The following is a 19,383-nucleotide window of genomic DNA, read 5'->3' on the forward strand; positions in this document are numbered from 1 at the left end:
AATTAGGTGCTCTGAATGCAAGGTTCCCAGCTAACAGAGATTTGGGAATAACACCTCCTGGTGGGAGTGTACTGTTGGGGTGGTGTGGTGGTTTGAATAGAATAGGTGGCCCCCAATATATTCAGTTTGTTTATAGTTTACATCTGTAGCCACCTGCTGGAGGCAATGTCCCTGGTTGATCCCTGGGTGGATCTTAAGTTGTAGTGATGGGTTTCAGATTTCAATGTAAAGATATACAAAGTGTGCTAGCTGGAGTTCCTGAAGTGTTCTCTGGCTTTTGACCTTTAGGCTTCTCTCTCTCTGCTTGGTCCTATGAAGGCAGGCCAGCTTCTTCTACCATTTATGGAACTTACCCTGGATCTGTGGGATGCAATAAATATCCCTTCCTCCATAACTGTGCTTGGTTCGTCTCAGTGAACTTGAAGCTGTCTGTTACAGATTTTGGTACCAAGGAGTGGGCTGAGATGAACCTGACTATGTGGATGTTGATCTTTTGGAACGTTTGTTTTGGAGGAATAGGCATGTTCTTGGTGCTTGCAACTGAAGATGTCTTCTGGAGTGGTAAGCCAAGTTTTATGGACTATTCTGATGAGAGTCTGAGAATGCTAGGTGCAGATAGCATTGAACTTTGAGGCTTGGCTTATGAGCTTGCTACGGAGAAGGAAAGACTGCAGAGGACTTCGTTGGAACTGGGCTACTGGCATAAGGGCTGGCTGCATCCTGCTGCCCAGACCCAGAGAGTTTGATCAAGGTTAAATTTGTAATGGACTGAAGTGCTTGGCTAGAGATATTGGACTGAGAGATTTAAGATTTTAAGCTGGAAAACCTCAAGCAAGTTAAAATTACTGGCACAGAGACTGGCTTGAGATTACTAAAGCTGCTATTGTCAAACACATTATCAATCTTAAAGGAAGATGGTCTAATTGCTTTACCATGGAAAAAATGCCTGAGGAAAGAATATCATAGAAATGCAAGCACTTTTGGAAAGCATTGACTGGAGAAGGAACCTGCTTTTCAAGGTTATGATTTATTTTATCTGTGAATTAGGAATTTGGCTGTGTCCTGCACACCTGGTATTGGTTTTGGAAGCATGAAAAATGCATGGAGTAGTCTGGAATTACACATGCTTCCAGGAGCTGCCATGGAGATGTGGCATGAGATGGGGCCTGATGCCCTGATAGGCTAAAAGAGCTTTTGGAAGATGGGCCATGGTTTGCATGAAGACCTCAAGGAGTTTTGGATATATCAGGACTGTGCAAAGACTACCATGGAGTGCATTGTTGGCCTGGAATGGAAGTGTTTCCCTGCTAATCAGCCCAGTTGGAGGGACGGAATTGTCAGTCTCTAGTTATGTTGAACTTAAACTGCAGAAGTTTATGTTTGCTTGATGGTGGTTGAGTTTGCATTGTTTTAGTCTCTCCTTGCTGTGACTTATACCAGTTAAAAATGTTTACTTTGTGCATTTATATGTTAGAAATGTTTAACTTGTTTGATTTTACAGGTCTTAATATCTTAAATTGGTCAAGACTGTGGGGACCTTTGAAATTGAACTGAGTATAATTTACAGTGTGTGATATTGGGGGCCAGGGGTGGAATGTGGTGGTTTGAATAGAATAGGTGGCCCCCAATATATTCAGTTGTTTGTTTATAGTTTGCATCTGTAGCCACCTGCTAGAGGCAATGTCCCTGGGTGGATCTTAAGTTGTGGTGATGGGTTTCAGATTTCAATCTAAAGATATGCAAAGTGTGCTACCTGGAGTTCCTGAAGTGTGCTCTGGCTTTTGCCCTTTAGGCCTCTCTCTCTCTCTCTCTCTCCCCCTCCCTTCCTCCCTCCCTCTCTCTCTCTCTCTCTCTCTCTCTCTCTCTCTCTCTCTCTCTCTCTCTCTCTCTCTCTCTCTCTCTCTCTCCTTGGTCCTGTGAAGGCAGGCCAGCTTCTTCTGTCATTTATGGAACTTCCCCTGGATCTGTAGGCTTCAATAAATATCCCTTCCTCCATAACTGTGCCTGGTCTGGAAGTTCATCTCAGCGAATCTGAAGCTGTTTGTTATAGGCAGGTTTATGGATGTTATAGTCAGTTTCCCATTGCCAGTATTTGCATATTCTCCTGTTGCCATTCTCCACCTGATGTTGGCCAGGGGGTGCTGTCTACCCTTTGCTTATGCCATCATTTCCCCCTGCCATCGTGGAGCTTCCCCTTGAGCCTGTAAGCCAAAACAAATCCTTTTCCCCACAAGCTGCTCTTAGTTGTGTGATTTCTACCAGCAATAAAAACTGGGCTGTAACATTAGGTTAACACAGTGTTCTTTTTCTAGTTCTCCCAATGTACTTCTTTAAAAATGCTCATCCTTGTACATTATCACTCACTGCACAACTGTTTCTTGGGTACAAACTGTGTGCTGGGGATACTCTGATGAAGGTAGGAATCAGAATAGGAAGCCAGACACTCCCTGGCCTGGGCAGATCAATACCCAGATTCTTCTTTAGTTGTGGACTTCAGTGGTTGTTTGGAAGCTAGACTATAGACCTCTTTTAAGAAGGATTCATTTGGGCTGAAGTGATGGCTTTGGTTAAGGCATTTGCCTGCAAAACCATAAAACCCAGGTTCTATTCCCCAGGACACACATTAGCCAGATGCACAAGGGGGTGCTCACGTCTGGAGTTCGTTTGCAGCGGCTGGAGGTCACTCTCTCTTTCTTTCTCTGTCAAATAAATAAGTATTTTTTGTAAAAGAAAAAAAAAAAGAAGGATTCATTCACTGTTTTTGTGTTTATATCCTAGGTATTTAATGCAGTTATTTATTTAAAAAATATTGTTCAAGTTAACACTAAAGTAAGGAGAAAAATTGGACGTTTGTACTTATATATTTATTTGCTTGTGTATGGTGTGGGGGGCTTAGTGTGTGTGGCATGTGTAATGTATTCATGTGTATGTGCCCAATGCTGTCTTCTGTATGCTCACCTGCCATCTGAAAGCAGTTGGGGTGTGCTCACCTGCTGTGGCTGGAGTAAAAAATTAGGTAGCCTGTTCCACTGTTCTTCCACCCATTTTAATTTAAACCAGAGTTCATTGATCCAAAAAAATCTTTTTTTTTTTTCTTTTCTTCAGTCTTAGGTAATTCTTGGGTCTTTTGCTCTCTGGAACTGAGCTTACAGACATGCATATGAAAATGGCCATATCCATCTATATATATACATCCTGGGGATCAAACTCAACTACATGTTTCAGGCTTCTTCAGGCCTTCATGCTTGCACAGAAGTGCTCTTAACTACTAAGCCATCTCTCCAGCCCATTTTTTTAATTGGGAGGAAAAAATAGTTTTCATTAACTCTTAGTTTGGTACATTTTGGTTGATTTTAACATATAGAAAATAAGTACCATCTAATAGGTGTTAATTACTTCATCATTGTGTGAATCGTAACTTTTCTTTCTCAAAAAGTTACGAAGATATAACTTATCAGTTGGAAGGGTTTCATGATGTACTCACAGTTTACAAATAAATATTATTTAACCTTTAAGAAAAACAACAGAGGAAACTGTGGATAGTTATACTACTATCTCTTATTTTGTGGTTATTTTGGCCATTTCAGTGTTTCTAACACTAAATGCTTGGAATGGGTCCAGTATTTTTTAGTATTAAGGGTAATATACCTGTAGATGCTATATTGAAATGTAGCTATCACCACTTGAACTGAATAAATTGGAAGTGGTTATATTCATAAATCTTTCAGCATCTATGTGACAGATAAATAATTTAAATGAAAATAAGATGGATGATAAAAATATAAGCCAAATTAGTAGACAGTTCATTAATGTTTCCTTTAAATTGAAGTTAAAGAAAAAAGGGAAGGTGAGGGTAGGTACAAATAACTGTGGGTATTACCATCACTAAAGTCATATTCAAAGTACAATGTAGTTTTAATACAAAGTAATATACAAAAGATTTCTCACCAGGGGTGGTGGTGCACACCTTTAATCCCAGCACTGGGAGGCAGAAGTAGGAGGATCGCTGTGAGTTTGAGGCCACCCTGAGATTCCAAATGAATTCCAGGTCAGCCTGGGCTAGAGTGAGACTCTACCTCGAAAAACAAAAACAAAAAAACAAAACAAAAAAAGAAAGATATTTCTCCAAAATAATGAACCAATCTAGAATATATTTCTTAAAATTGAGGTACTATAATAAGCTAATTCAGCTTAAATATGAATTTCAAGCAACTAAATTATATAATGTTACAAATTATGAGACAAATAAAAATGTAAAGAACTTCATAATATGCACCATTAATAGCTGATAAGAAGCACATTTTTAAGGCATCATTTAAAAAATACAGTTTTTATGATGGAGGTATGGTTTAGAGGAGCTTGTCTGCAAAGCCAAAGGACCTGAATTCGATTCCTCAGAAACCATATAAAGCTAGATGCACAAGGCAAAGCATGAATCTGGAATTTATTTACAGTGGCTATAGGCCCTTTTATGTCTCTTTATCGCTCTCATAAATAAATAAATATTGAAAAAATTAAAAGCCAGTAGCCAGGCGTGGTGGCACACGCCTTTAATCCCAGCACTCAGGAGGCAGAAGTAGCAGGATTGCCATGAGTTTAAGGCCACCCTGAGATTACATAGTTAAATCCAGGTCAGCCTGGGACAGAGTGAGACCCTACCTTGAAAACCCAAAAATAAATAAATAAAAATCCAGTTTTCATTTTATTTTGCCACCCTCCATCCCTCTCTCCTTCCTTCCATCCTTCTTTCCTCCTTTCTTTTTTTGGGAGTGCATCAGCTAACTTTAAAGTAATTCTCTCACCTGAAAGAAATGAAGTCAGTACCTGTAAGAGCAGTCCCTAAGAAATGTGGTCAGTGTTTTTGTATTGACAGGGATGAGTATGTCTTTGAATCAGCATCTTTTCCTTGTCAGATTGACATTGACTTACCTTGGCACATAAAAACAATGCTGTAACTCATCTCGCAGGAATAACAGTTTAAAGGATCAGTGAGAACACAGGAAAGTGAGCAATACAGGTAAACGGAGGAAATAGCAAAAATATTTTACAGTTTATAAAGGTACAAATTAAGCAATTCTCAGTGTTCCTTTGTAACTTTGTGGGAAAAAGAAAGAAAAATATGCAAAACATGTACCTAAACTGTGATGTCACTGGAATGGTGTTTTAGGCTGCACGTACCACCTGGCACATGCATTTTTGATTGTTAAGATATGCAAATATATGAAACTTGAGAGTCCCTGCACTGAAGTTCTGAAATGTCATGTGACACATTCATTATTTTGCCTTTTCAGGACATGTCTTTTCATTAGTAAAGAATTTTCTTAGGTGGAAATATACTAGTCACAGTCCATAAACATAATAAAAAATAAGCTAGCTTCTTAAGGCATAGTTAAAAACATGTATAGAAAATAAGGGATACAGAAATTATAATGTGAAGAATACCATGGGGCTTTGATTTTTCACTTGAAATATGAATGCCAAGCCTTGGTCAAGGTGTATCAAGTGGGAACTTGGACAGCTAATCAAATGACTTGCTGTGAAACATCGATGATCAGTGAGTTTGTCTCCAAAGTCTACAATCTCTTATCTTTGAGTCCACTAATTTATTTTTATCCATAGATACTCACGGATTTTCTAGTTCAGGCCAGATGCAAATTGATGTTCTGAGAATTCAAGAGTGACATAAAGAGAAGTCCCTACTCACAAGGAGCTTTTGTTGAGTGACTGCAAGTAAAATTGGAAGCACAACAGAACAGCAGGTTGTGATAAGTAAGAAGAAGAAAAATGGAACAGGTAAGAGGATAGGCTGGGATGGGGACAATGATGGAGTAGTGTCAATTTTAGATGTAGAAGTAAGGAAAAGCAGAAGAAACATGTGAGTAAAGTTGCAATACTTTCATAACTGGTTTCACATTCATTCTGCTCCTAAGCTTCTGTGCATATAAATGGAGATCTCCTGAGAGTAGTATGCATTGAGAATACTTCCTTTCTGTAATGTTCTGGCAGCAGTATGTGATGAATTAAATAATTTAAATATTAAGTATAAACTAAGTCATAGAAAGGTTAAAAAAAAACTATCCCAGATTGTAGAATTCATATTACATAAATAGCTTCATTAATGAAAATATTGCTCTTAGATATTCATTTATTCATTATAGTACTTTGATATTTGTTCGATCAGCTGTATACTACACTCCACAAAGACAGCGCCAACAAGATGCACAATGGTGTCAAGTTTTAACAGGATATTTATTCACACAACTCAGAAGTAAACAAAGTTTAGCTGGTTAAAGCTTGGGTTGGTATATCAGCCTTCTTCTGACCATCTCTAACATCTGAAAGATGACCTTATTTTTCTTTTCTGTGGCATAGTTATTAATATGTTTTCCCAAGGTGGAACTAGTTCTTAATTTTTTTAGCTTACTGAAAACAAGTTTAAGCAAAAAAGATTAAAAGAGCTGGAGAGATGGCTCAGCAGTTATGTGTGCTTCCTGATCAGACACTAGGACCTGAGGGGTTCTGAGAAGACTCATGTTTGAATCTCCAGATCCGAAGTAACAGCTAGATGTTGCCATGTGAACCTGAAACCCCAGTCCCAAAAGGGGAGCAGAGATGAAGGACTTGTCTGGACTTGTAAAAGCTAGCAAGCTCTAGTAGTAAGAGATAGTAGCTAAAAATAAAAATGGGTAGAAGAGCAATGAAGCAAAATAACTGATGTTAGGCTTTAGCTACTCCAGACATGCACCATTCACCACAGGCAAGCACATGGAGCCCTGCAAAGGCATATGCATATGCATACACCCTATACACACAGCACATTACATATAAGCAACAAAAAATGTGAATATATATATATTTATAGATACAGTTTTCCATTATCAGTCATTTATAACAATGAAATCATACACAATGTTTATAATAAAATGATACATGGCTTTTAAAGCCTTTACCCTATGTTAGATCTCTTATCCATGTCAAAGTAATGTATATCATAGCTATGTTGATTATATTCTATGGATGAATAAAATGACATTCCAAGACTGAAGGTTATGTAGCTCACAGTAATGGATTTTGAATTTCATGTACCACCCACCCAGTACTAATGTCCAAACCACTGGGCTACCAGCTAAAACCAAGACAAAATATTTATCCCTAAGAATTTTGGAAAACAAATTATAACCTGACATATATGAATAGATTAGGGATTTAGAAAATTTCCTGAAAAAGTTAGATTAGTTCTTAGTCTGAAACAAAATTAAACAGAAAATGTTCATTTATATGATAAAACAAAATGGTCAGTCAGGATAAAGTTGGGTAATTTTTAAAAATGTAGTATAAAGATTTTGGGAAGGATGTGGTGGTTTAGCTCCTCCAACACTATTGTAGGGAGAAGGTATCTTGAGTAGATGCAAACTACTACAGTTTCATTATTCTTCAAACACTTAATGATGCATTTTAACTCTCAAGTTATAACAGTGACTAAGATCCTCTTCATGAAACATTCATATTGCAGGAGTTTCTAGCCAGACAGAACTGAAGAAGGAGGTTTTTTATTTTTATAAAGAAATGTTTAAGTGTGATAATAGTATTAATTTGGATTTCAAAATTTCTCTTGCTCTGAACATATTCTGACCAGAAAATGTAACTAATTAGCTTTTTAATCTAGATACATTATGACATTTTATATGATTATTTGTGCAAACTAAGAGTTCTGATCATTACAATTATCTAGCCAACTGTGAAAGCATTTGATTTATACATTTAAAAATCAACCTAATATAAGTAACATAACAAAAATAAAATGTAGACCTTTTGAAGTTGAGGACAAAATTGGAGCCATGGTGTGGTGGTTTGAATGTGAATATATGGCCCCCCTCCACCAGCCTCAACTATTTTTTTTAAGATTTATTTTTATTTATTTATTTGAGACAGAGAGGGGAGAGAGAGAGAAAGAGAGAGAATGGGTACACCAAGGCCTCTAGCCACTGCAAACGAACTCCAGACACTTGCACCACTGACTTACATGCATCTGACTTACATGGGACCTGGAGACTCAAACCTGCGTCCTTAGGCTTCGCAGGCATGCACCTTAACCAGTAAGCCATTTCTCCAGCCCAACTATTTTTGATTAACTTTAAGCTTCCTGCTTAAGTCTCCAGAAACCTGCTGGAGGAGGTACCACTGGAAGCATATTTTCATTCCAACCCAAAGGTGTAGAGACAGCTCTGTAGTTGTGCTTGACTGTGGTGCTGGCTGCTTGCTGGTTTCTGTTTTGATTTATGGAAGCAAGTAGCTTTTTCCACCATTGAGGGAGTTTCTCTTGGATCTGTAATCTGAAATCTGAAACTCAAATAAGAAACCAAATAAAGAAATTAAGGATTGGCTCTTTGTCATTAGAAATAAATTTAAATTATCTGATTCAACATATTTGTATTTTTTGTTTTACTCTAGAGACTATTCTGTATACTCAGAAAAATTTTCTAAATATTTATCTTGGGTTTTAAGCCCAGTAGTTACCAATTTTCCTACTATGAGCAGATATATAGCTTTCTCCTTTTTTATAATTTTCTCCAGTGACTCAGAGCAAGCTAATACTTTCCTAGCCATTAGGACTGAACAAGAACTAATTTTGAAAATCTGAAATGCTGAATGGGCCCTAAATACCTTTCTTTCAAGCCATTAATATGAATACAGAAAAAAATAAAAAGAAAAATGCGGGGGCTGGAGGGATGGCTTAGCAGTTCATGTGTTTGCCTGCAAAGCCAAAGGACACAGGTTCGATTCCCCAGGACCCACATTAGCCAGATGCACAAGAGGGCGCACGTGTCTGGAGTTTGTTTGCAATGGCTGGAGGCCCTGGAGCATCCATTCTCTCTCTCTGTCTCTGTCAAATAAATAAATAAAAATAAAGATAGTATTCATTTAAAATAAAATGCATGACTTGAATCAAAATCAATTATGTGGCTTTATAGTAAAACATTCATCATTAAAGATAAACCCATACCTGATTCGATTTTCCATGCCACACAATTGACAAATGAAACTTGAATTGCATACAACTTTAGAAATCATTACAACAGTAAAGAAGCATACTACAAAGGCAAGGTAAGTTTGTTAAAATAATACTGTTGACATGAACATGAGAGGTGATTTTTAAAGTGTCACATTAAAAACCCAAAACTGCAGAGGACCATACAAATTTTATGTGTTAGTCATTGTACTGTAACAGTGCAATGCAATGTTAAGATGAAGAGCTGAATAAAGGATTGCAGATAACAAGACCAGAAGATAGCTTCCTCTTTGGCTTGCTCCCTGCCTGGCTGATCCAATCTCTGTACCTTCCCTCAAAACAGCTTCAAAATCTCTACTTATACCTGAGAGTCCTGAGTACAATGGCCTTCTGTTTTCCTTTAATTTTCATAAGGCAGCCACTTTCACCCACAAGAAAAGAATTCTTCCTTAAAATAGCTCTCTCAATGTTATGTAAACCATGTTTTCTTTAAAGCCAACTTCCTAATCATAAGTAATTTCTTCAAGTGAATCTGTGTACTGTTGTAATTTTTTTCCAACATATTTTTGAGCACTTAAGGATGTATTTATGAGAAATGAATAATAAGAGGAAGAATTAGTACAGATAAACATGACATTAGAAAAAGTAAAATTTAGAATTATATAAATTGCTTTTGAAAATCACTGCTATATCCTCCACCATCTGTGTCTACTTTGTTAATCATCACAAGCTTTATCTCTGTTGTATTTCTCCAGTTTGGAATACTGCTTGAGAACACTTTTGAATAGGGAAACAAAACAGTGAAAACAAATAAAGAGTTATATTAATTTTCAGGCATTGGAAAGAAGGAATAAAATGGTGGCATAAAATTGAGTTGTACCTGAACATTATAGTCTCCAAATCCCAAATATATACTAGCTCATTGAAGGAGTTAGAACATCCCACTGAAATAACATTTCAATGGAAATTCTTTCTGGCAAGTACATAAACATGGGATGGTTATACCATTTCTAGCAGTCATACTAAAGAATGTATTCTAGCAATAATGAAATAGATCTTATCATTCTTGTGTCATGTTTTTTTTTAATCACCAACCTCTAATGATTGCTGCTCATAGAATGTTTAGGAGACCATAATATACTTACTTCTAAATCCCGGTTCTATAGGATATTATGTATCTAATTTACCTTTTACAAGCCTGAGGATTTAAGTAAACAGTTCTACAAGTCATTTGGGTCAGGTACTCCTTATGTCCTTATATCTAACCAAAAACTAGGGAAAAAAATTATGCAATTTCTTTTTCACATGTGTATCACACACAGTTCAGCATACAATAGTGGGGAATTGATAGCTCTCTAATTCATACACTTCATATCAATTAGATTGACCTGAAATGGGAAAAGAAAGGGATTTAAATATATATTTTATTTATTTATTTGAGAGAAAGAGAGACAGAAAGAGGAAGATAGAGAGAATGGGTACTCCAGGGCCTCTAGATGTTGCAAACAAACTCCAAATACATGTGCCACCATGTGCCTCTGGCTTTATGTGGTACTGGGGAATCAAACTCAGGTCATTCAGTTTTGCAGGCAAGCACCTTAGCTGCTCAGCAATCTCTCCAGCCTCAGAAGAGGATATTTTTATATTGCTGCAGTGAAAAATAAATTAAAAAGCAGGCAATGAAATAAACAAGAATGAAAGCAATAAAACCCCTGGGTATACCTGGTGTTTGTTGTATTGGTAATAAAACTACTTCAGTCATCTGGTCCTTGCTGCCACTTATGTCATCATTTGAAAGTAAATGGATCAATGAAAAAAATTACCTCTTTATGATTATTTTTCAAAGATTCAGTCTGTCTCAGCAAGAGTGACCTATACTCTATCACCTACTTTTGAAAATTCTAGGTCTGAGATTATGTCCTATGGGAACAAATTTTCAAACTAAATCTGAGGACACAGTCTTATTTCTTAAGTTTGCTTATAATTTTGTTTTTGTTTTTATTTTTATATTTATTTATTTGAGAGCAACAGACAGAGAGAGAAAGAAGCAGATAGAGAAAGAGAAAGGGTCTGCCAGGGCCTCCAGCCACTACAAAGGAACTCCAGACACGTGTGCTCCCTTGTGCATCTGGATAACGTGGGTCCTGGGGAATTGAGCCTTGAACTGGGGTCCTTAGGCTTCAGAGGCAGGCGCTAAACTGCTAAGCCATATCTCCAGCCCTTAAGGGTGCTTATAGAAACATTAATACTATCTAGGAAAGCCCCCAAGACCAATTTCTTTTATTTATTTACTTTTTATTATTAAATATGGACATATTTTGTATGTAAACATCACATATTGGTACCATCCTTTCCCTCCTCTCTGCCCCTTTTCTGAAGAGTCCTTCCTCATTGTAGTTGCAGGTCAACCCTATGGAAATTGTGGGTCATGCATTATGGGGCAGCAGTCAGTTATGAAGAGAGACAGTGTCTCTGTGCAAAATGTCCCAACTTGTCACTCTAACAATCTTTCTGCCCCCTCTTCCACAAAATTCCTTGAGACATGCTGGGAGCTTTTTAAGTTTACTTTAGTGATGGGCATCTAGATATCTAGTTTGGTAGGTATTGAGTGTCCTCAGTATCTTTCTCCATCACTCTTGTACTGATACCAGCTTAGCTAAGACAGCAGCATTCTTGATCACTTCCCCAGTTCCTCTGTGGTTTCAGCTGGGGCCGGGGTGGAGTGCATTGCCGGAACCAATTACTTATAATAACAAACAAGACTAAAGTCCAAGTACAAAGAATTATCCTCAAAACATGAGAAAATAAACTTATTTTTATTTAATATTTATATATTTTAATACAATGCCCCCTGTATAGTAACCTATGCTGAAGAGGTAATTGATTGATATGTAACAACAGCAAAATATAATGATATTTGTATTCTAAGTTCATATAGTCTTTCAGTAAGTGTAAAACACATAATAAATGGTAAATATGGCATAAATGGTTTGGACCCATTTCCTCATGTCATCTGAGAATGACAGTGATGTCATCTATTGTTTGTGAATGTGAATTTAGACAGAGAAATCAGAAGCAATAAGATAAAGATGACAAATTATATTTAACAGACCATGATTTTTCTCTAAGTCTCTCGATACAATTATCAAGAAGAGTGGCATGTGATCAATGGAGCTGAAGAGAGAAAATGGAAGTTGGAGCCTTCTTCTCAGTCTATCAGCCTTTGTTCTGGTGAAAAATTTATGAAAGGGAACTAAACTCCATACTTTTCTGTCTTCTTCAATGAAACATCAGTAATTATAAGCAAATGAATCATGGCACAGGGGAAAAAACTCAAAATCTACTATAATTTTAAATTTTTCACAAAAAACCCAATGAACTCTAATATATTTTAAGCCCATATTTTTTATTGTGTTGGCCCAAGTTGTCCATATCAAATATTTATGCAATAGTTTTCTTGGTAACATTTAAGTAATCATATAATTGTTGCATAATTTATTAGAATATAATGGTTTACCTTATTCCATCTTACAAATAATACTTCTGATTTACTCAGTAAGAGTGCATTTTGCATGACTCACACTCATAGAACAAATCTTTGTGAACCATGGGGCCACTGAAATGCCTTTGAGTGTTGAGTAGACTTCTAAGCAAATTCAGATATATTCAGCTTAATATTGACAGCTATTCTTTGTATTTTTTAAAAGTTTTGATTATTTGAAATTAATTACAAAAATAGTCTCATGAGGACTTCTGGTTAAGATGGCGGCGTAGTCACCATGCCAAAGCAGCCTGGGGGGAAAAAAGACCAAAAAAACTCAACAAAATACACACTTTTACTAAAAAGTGAGGTGTATAAGAAACTGAAGCAGCAGCGGAGAAGTAGGAGAGATCCAGAGAATCAAGAGCCTGCACAGGTCAGCAAAAGTGGCCCCGGCAGCTCCGCCAACCGTAGCGGCGGTGGGGTGCACCAGAAAGCCGCCAGGCTTGGCTCCAGCTGCAGGAAAAGCCAGGTGCGGGGATTTTCCACGCACACCGGTGCTCTCCGCAACTCAGGAAACGTGAAGGGAGAGCAGCAGTGAGCAGCGGAGGAGCAGACCACGAGGTAGAAGAACACGTGGAGCAACGAGAGAACCAGAGCAGCTGCGGCTCCCTCCCCTCCCACACCACCTGAGCCCAGCTCCGGCAAATAGAGCAGCGGTACCGGGACAGGGCAACGCCAACTTGAGCCAACAGCGGGACCCAAGCAAGAGCAGAGTTCGGCAGCAACATCAGCAGCTCTGGAACCAGTACCAGTGGCCCCACAAGCAGCAGACCCAGGAGCGGCAGCAGCGGCAGACCCAGCAACAGCAGACCCAGGAGCGGCAACAACAGCCGACCCAGCAGCAGCAGCTTCAGCAACAGCAGTGTCTCCAGAAGAGGCAGCTACAGCAGCAGCAGCAGCAGAGGCAACAGCAGCCAGTAGTGGGCCCAGCAGCAGCAGCTTGAGGTACCGACAGACCCAGAAGAGGCAGCTTTCGCAGCAGCAGTTCCAGCAGTGGGGGTGCTGATCTGCAGGGCCACAGTTGCCAGGCTTGGTTTGCCCCTCAGGAAAAGCCAGTGCCCAGCTCCAGAAATCAGAACAGCAGCCCGACGACCCAGGCAGCAAATTGACTGAGACCAAAATCATCCAAGGTAACTGGGTTTGCACCAGGGAAGGGTCTCACTTGGTCACAAGCTGACTGGGATCCCTGAACAGACCAGAAATCTTAACCTCTATGTTGATAGAGGATCTGGTTGTTATAACTACTCTGGCATACAGAGGCGGTTTATGATTGAATGGGTACAGTGTTTAGTTAACTTTTAGAATCTACCTGTGTTTTATTCCACTCAGCCTATTTGAACACTCCCATAGCAAGGAAACTCAACCCCTAGGAACACCTTTGTAGATACTCTCAGAGTCTTAAGAGCCACATCTAACACCTTAAGCTCCTACCCTGAAAATATATAACATAAAATCAATTGATACAGCTAAGAATACCCGGCTAGCTAGAAAATCCAAACATTAACTTAATCCAAGATGCAAAAATATATACATTATAACACAAGAAACACTAAAAAGCAAGACGATATAAATCCACCTCAAAGTATTAATGCATCAGAAATGACCTCCAGTGAGAACGAGTTAGAGGAAATGCCTGAAAAAGATTTCAAAAGAATGATTGTAAATATGTTCAAAGAAGTCAGAGAATAAATCAAAGGAGTCAAAGAAGAACTCAAAGAGGAAATCAAAGGAATCAAAGAAGATGCAAGACACCAATTTCATGAAATAAAGAAGGCAATACAAGACATAAATAAGGAAAAAGAAATAATAAAGAAAAGACAGTCACAATTACTAGCAATGAAGAACACAGTTAATGAAATAAAAAACTCTGTAGAAAATCTCACCAGTAGAATGGATGAAGGAGAGGACAGAATATCTAAGCTAGAAGACCAGGTGGCAGATCTAATACAGGCCACCAATAGAAATACAAACTTATAGAAAAGTATGAGTGGGAATTTCAAGATATTCAGGACACTATGAAAAGATCAAATATTATAATTCAGGGCCTAGTAGAAGGAGAAGAATTTCACTCAAAGGGCATAGTAGGTGTCTTCAACAAAATCATAGAAGAAAATTTCCCCCAAATGGGGAAAGAGGTGCCAATAGAGATACAGGAAGCCTTTAGAACCATAGCCAGAAAAAACCTGGAAGGAAACTCTCCTCGCCATATTATAATCAAACTTCCAAACACACACACCAAAGAAAAAATATTGAAAGCAGTTAGAAAGAAAAATCAAGTTACCTACAAAAGTAAGCCCATCAGGATTACAGCAGATTATTCAACATAAACTTTTAAAGCCAGAAGGGCTTGGGGTGATATATTCCAAGTTCTGAAAGATAACAACTGTCAACCAAGGTTACTCTATCCTGCAAAGTTATCCATTCAAATAGACGGAGAAATAAGGACATTCCATGAAAAAAGCAGGTTAAAGGAGTATTTGAAGACAAAGCCAGCTCTACAGAAAATACTTGATAGATTCCTCCATGCTGAAGAAAAGGAAAAGCACACATATAAGGAACCTAGAAAAAACAAGCAATATTCAAATACTAGTTAACAGAAGAGAGCACAGGTAGAACCAGAACCACAAAAAAAAAAAAAAATTGGCAAACATAAATACACACCTTTCAATAATATCTCTTAATATCAAGGGCATCAATGCCCCAACGAAAAGACATACATTCACAGACTGGGTTCAAAAGCAGGATCCTACAATTTGTTTTCTCAAAGAAACTCACATTTCTACAAAGGATAGACATTATCCTAGAGTGAAAGTTTGGAGGACCGTGTTTCAAGCAAATGGGCCTAGAAAAGAAGCAGGGGTTGCTATCCTAATATTGGACAGGGTAGACTTCAGACCAATGTTAATCAAGAAAGATAAGGAAGGTCACTTTATATTGATTAAGGGCACACTCCAACAGGAGGACATTACAATCCTAAACATATATGCACCTAATATGGGGCTCCCAAACTTGTCAAACAAACACTATTAGATCAAAGGTCACAGATAACACCAAATACAGTGGTAGTGGGTGACTTTAACACCCCACTCTCATCAATTAACAGGTCATCCCGGGAAAAAATAAACACAGAGGCATCTGGACTAAATGAGGTCATAGAAGGAATGGACTTAACAGATATCTACAGGTCATTTCATCCAAAGGCTGCAGAATATACATTCTTTTCAGCAGCACATGGAACATTCTCTAAAATAGACCATATATTAGGACACAAAGCAAATCTTAACAAATTCAGGAAAATTGAAATAACTCCTTGCATTCTATCTGACCACAATGGAATTAAACTACAAATCAGTAGCAAGAAAGGCTAAAGAGCATACACAAACTCATGGAAACTAAACAATACACTACTAAATGATAAATGGGTCAATGGAGAAATAAAGAAGGAAATCAGAAAATTTATAGAGTCAAATGATAATGAGAAGACAACATACCAAAATCTCTGGGACACAAACAAGGCAGTTCTAAGAGGTAAATTTATAGCCTTAAGTGACTATATTAAGAAATTAGAAAGGTCGCAAGTAAACGACCTAATGCTTCACCTTAAAGCCTTGGAAAAAGAAGAACAAGGCAAACCAAAAATCAGTAGATGGGAAGAAATAATAAAGATTAGGGCAGAAATTAATGATATAGAAACAAAAAGAACAATCCAAAGAATTAATGAAACAAAGAGTTGGTTCTTTGAAAGGATAAACAAGATTGATAAACTCTTAGCAAATCTGACCAAAATAAAGAGAGAAGAGATACAAATTAATAAAATCAGAGTTGAACAGGTAACATCACATCAGATTCCAGAGAAATTCAAAAAATCATAGGGACATACTATAAAAGCATATACTCTACAAAGTATGAAAATCTGAGAGAAATGGATGATTTCCTTGATCTATATGACCTACCTAAATTAAATCAAAATGAGATTAATCACTTAAATAGACCTATAACAAACATGGATACCCGAACAGTTATCAATAATCTCCCAACTAAAAAAAGGCCAGGCTCAGATGGATTCACTGTGAATTTTTCCATACTTTTAAGGAAGAGCTAACACCATTGCTTCTAAAGCTTTTCCAGGAAATAGAAAAAGAAGGAATTCTACCAAACTCCTTCTATAAGGCCAGCATCACCCTGATACCAAAACCAGGCAAAGATAGAACAAAAAAAGAAAATTACAGTCCAATCTCCCTCATGAACATAGATGCAAAAATTCTCAACAAAATATTGGCAAACAGAATACAAGAGTATATCAAAAAGATAATTTACACTGACCAAGTAGGCTTTATCCCAGAGATGCATGTATGTTTCATCATACGCAAATCTATAAATGTAATACATTACATAAACGGGTTGAAGTACAAAAATCACATGATCATCTCATTAGACGCAGAGAAAGCATTTGAGAAAATCCAACATCCCTTCATGATTAAAGTCCTACAGAGACTGGGAATAGAAGGAACATATCTCTATACAATAAAGGCTATTTATGACAAGCCTACAGCCAACATATTACTATTCCACTAAAATCAGGAAAAAGACAAGGGTGTCCACTGTACCCACTTATATTTAATATAGTTTTGGAAGTCTTAGCCATAGCAATAAGGCAAGAGACACACATAAAAGGGATACAAATTGGAAAGGAAGAGATCAATTTATCATTATTTGCAGATGACATGATTCTATACATAAAGGACCCTAAAGACTCTACTAGCAAACTGTTAGAGCTGATCAAAACCTACAGCAATGTAGCAGGATACAAAATAAATACACAGATATCTGTAGCCTTCGTATATGCTAAAAACAAACACACAGAGGATGAAATCAGAGAATCACTCCCGTTCACAATTGCTTCAAAAAAAAATAAAGTACCTTGGAATAAACCTAACCAAGGAAAAAAAGAATCTCTACAATGAGAACTTTAAAACACTCAAGCTAGAAATTGCAGAAGACACTAGAAAGTGGAGAAACATTCCTTGTTCCTGGATTGGAAGAATCAATAATGTGAAAATGGCAATCTTACCTAAAGCAATCTACACATTTAATGCAATCCCTATCAAAATTCCAAAGGCTTTCTTCATGGAAATAGAAAAAACAATCCAAAAATTTATTTGGAATCAAAAAAATCCTCGAATATCTAAAATAATACTGAGCAACAAAAATAAGGCTGGTGGTATCACCATACCTGATTTTAACCTATACTACAGAGCCATAGTAACAAAAACAGCAAGGTACTGGCACAAAAACAGACATGTAGATCAGTGGAACAGAATAGAGGACCCAGATGTAAGCCCAAGTAGCTATAGCCACCTGATATTCGATAAAAATGCCAAAAATACTCATTGGAGAAGAGACAGCCTCTTCAGCAAATGTAGTTTTGAAAACTGGATATATATCTGCAGAAGGATGAAAATAGATTCTTCTCTCTCACCATGCACAAGAATTAAGTCCAAATGGATTAAAGACCTTAACATCAGACCAGAAACTTTGAAACTGCTAGAGGAAAAAGTAGGGGAAACCCTTCAACATATTGGTCTTGGCAAAGACTTTCTGAATACAACCCCAATTGCTCAGGCAATAAAACCACAGATTAATCACTGGGACGTCATGAAATTACAAAGATTTTGCACTGCAAAGGACACAGTGAAAAAAGCAAAGAGGCAACCTACAAAATGGGAAAAAATCTTCACCAGCTATATATCTGATAGAGGATTAATATCTAGGATATACAAAGAACTCAAAAAGTTAAATAATAAGGAATCAAACAAGCCAATCAGAACATGGGCTATGGAGCTAAATAGAGAGTTCTCAAAGGAAGAAATATGAATGGCATATAAGCATCTAAAAAAATGTTCTACATCACTAGTCATCAGGGAAATGCAGATTAAAACTACACTGAGATTCCATCTCACTCCTGTCAGATTGGCCACCATCATGGAAACAAATGATCATAAATGTTGGCAGGGATGTGGAGTAAAAGGAACCCTTCTACACTGCTGGTGGGAATGCAATCTGGTCCAGCCATTGTGGAAAACAGTGTGTAGGTTCCTAAAACAGCTAAAGATTGATCTACCATATGACCCAGCTATAGCACTCCTAGGCATATATCCACAGGACTCATCTCATCTCCTTAGAAGTATGTGCTCAATCATGTTTATTGCTGCTCAATCTATAATAGCTGGGAAATGGAACCAGCCTAGATGTCCCTCAACAGATGAGTGGATAATGAAGATGTGGCACATTTATACAATGGAGTTCTACTCAGCGGTAAAGAAAAATGAAGTTATGAAATTTGTGAAAAATGGATGGACCTGGAAAGTATTACACTAAGTGAGGTAACCCAGGCCCAGAAAGCCAAGCGCCACATGTTCTCTCTCATATGTCGATCCTAGCTACAGATGATTGGGCTTCTGTGTGAGAATGAAAATACTTAGTAGCAGAGGCCAGTAAGGTAAAAAGGAGACATAAAGGGTAGAGAAAGGAAGGGAGGAGGATACTTAATAGGCTGATATTGTATATATGTAATTACAATCATTGTAATGGGTAGGTAATATGATGGAGAATGGAATTTAAAATGGGAAAGTGTGGGGGTGGGGAGGGAGGGAATTACCATGGGATATATTTTATAATCATGGAAAATGTTAATAAAAATTTAAAAAAATAAAATAAAAAAAAATTGTCCCCGGTTCTACATACAACTTACGCAGTATATCCACGTATTTGTTACAAATTTTTTAAATTCAGTTTCATTTAGCTTACTATTAGGAATTTTGAGCTGGGC

The sequence above is a fragment of the Jaculus jaculus genome, chromosome 10 (assembly GCF_020740685.1).
Source record: "Jaculus jaculus isolate mJacJac1 chromosome 10, mJacJac1.mat.Y.cur, whole genome shotgun sequence".
Taxonomy (NCBI): domain Eukaryota; kingdom Metazoa; phylum Chordata; class Mammalia; order Rodentia; family Dipodidae; genus Jaculus; species Jaculus jaculus.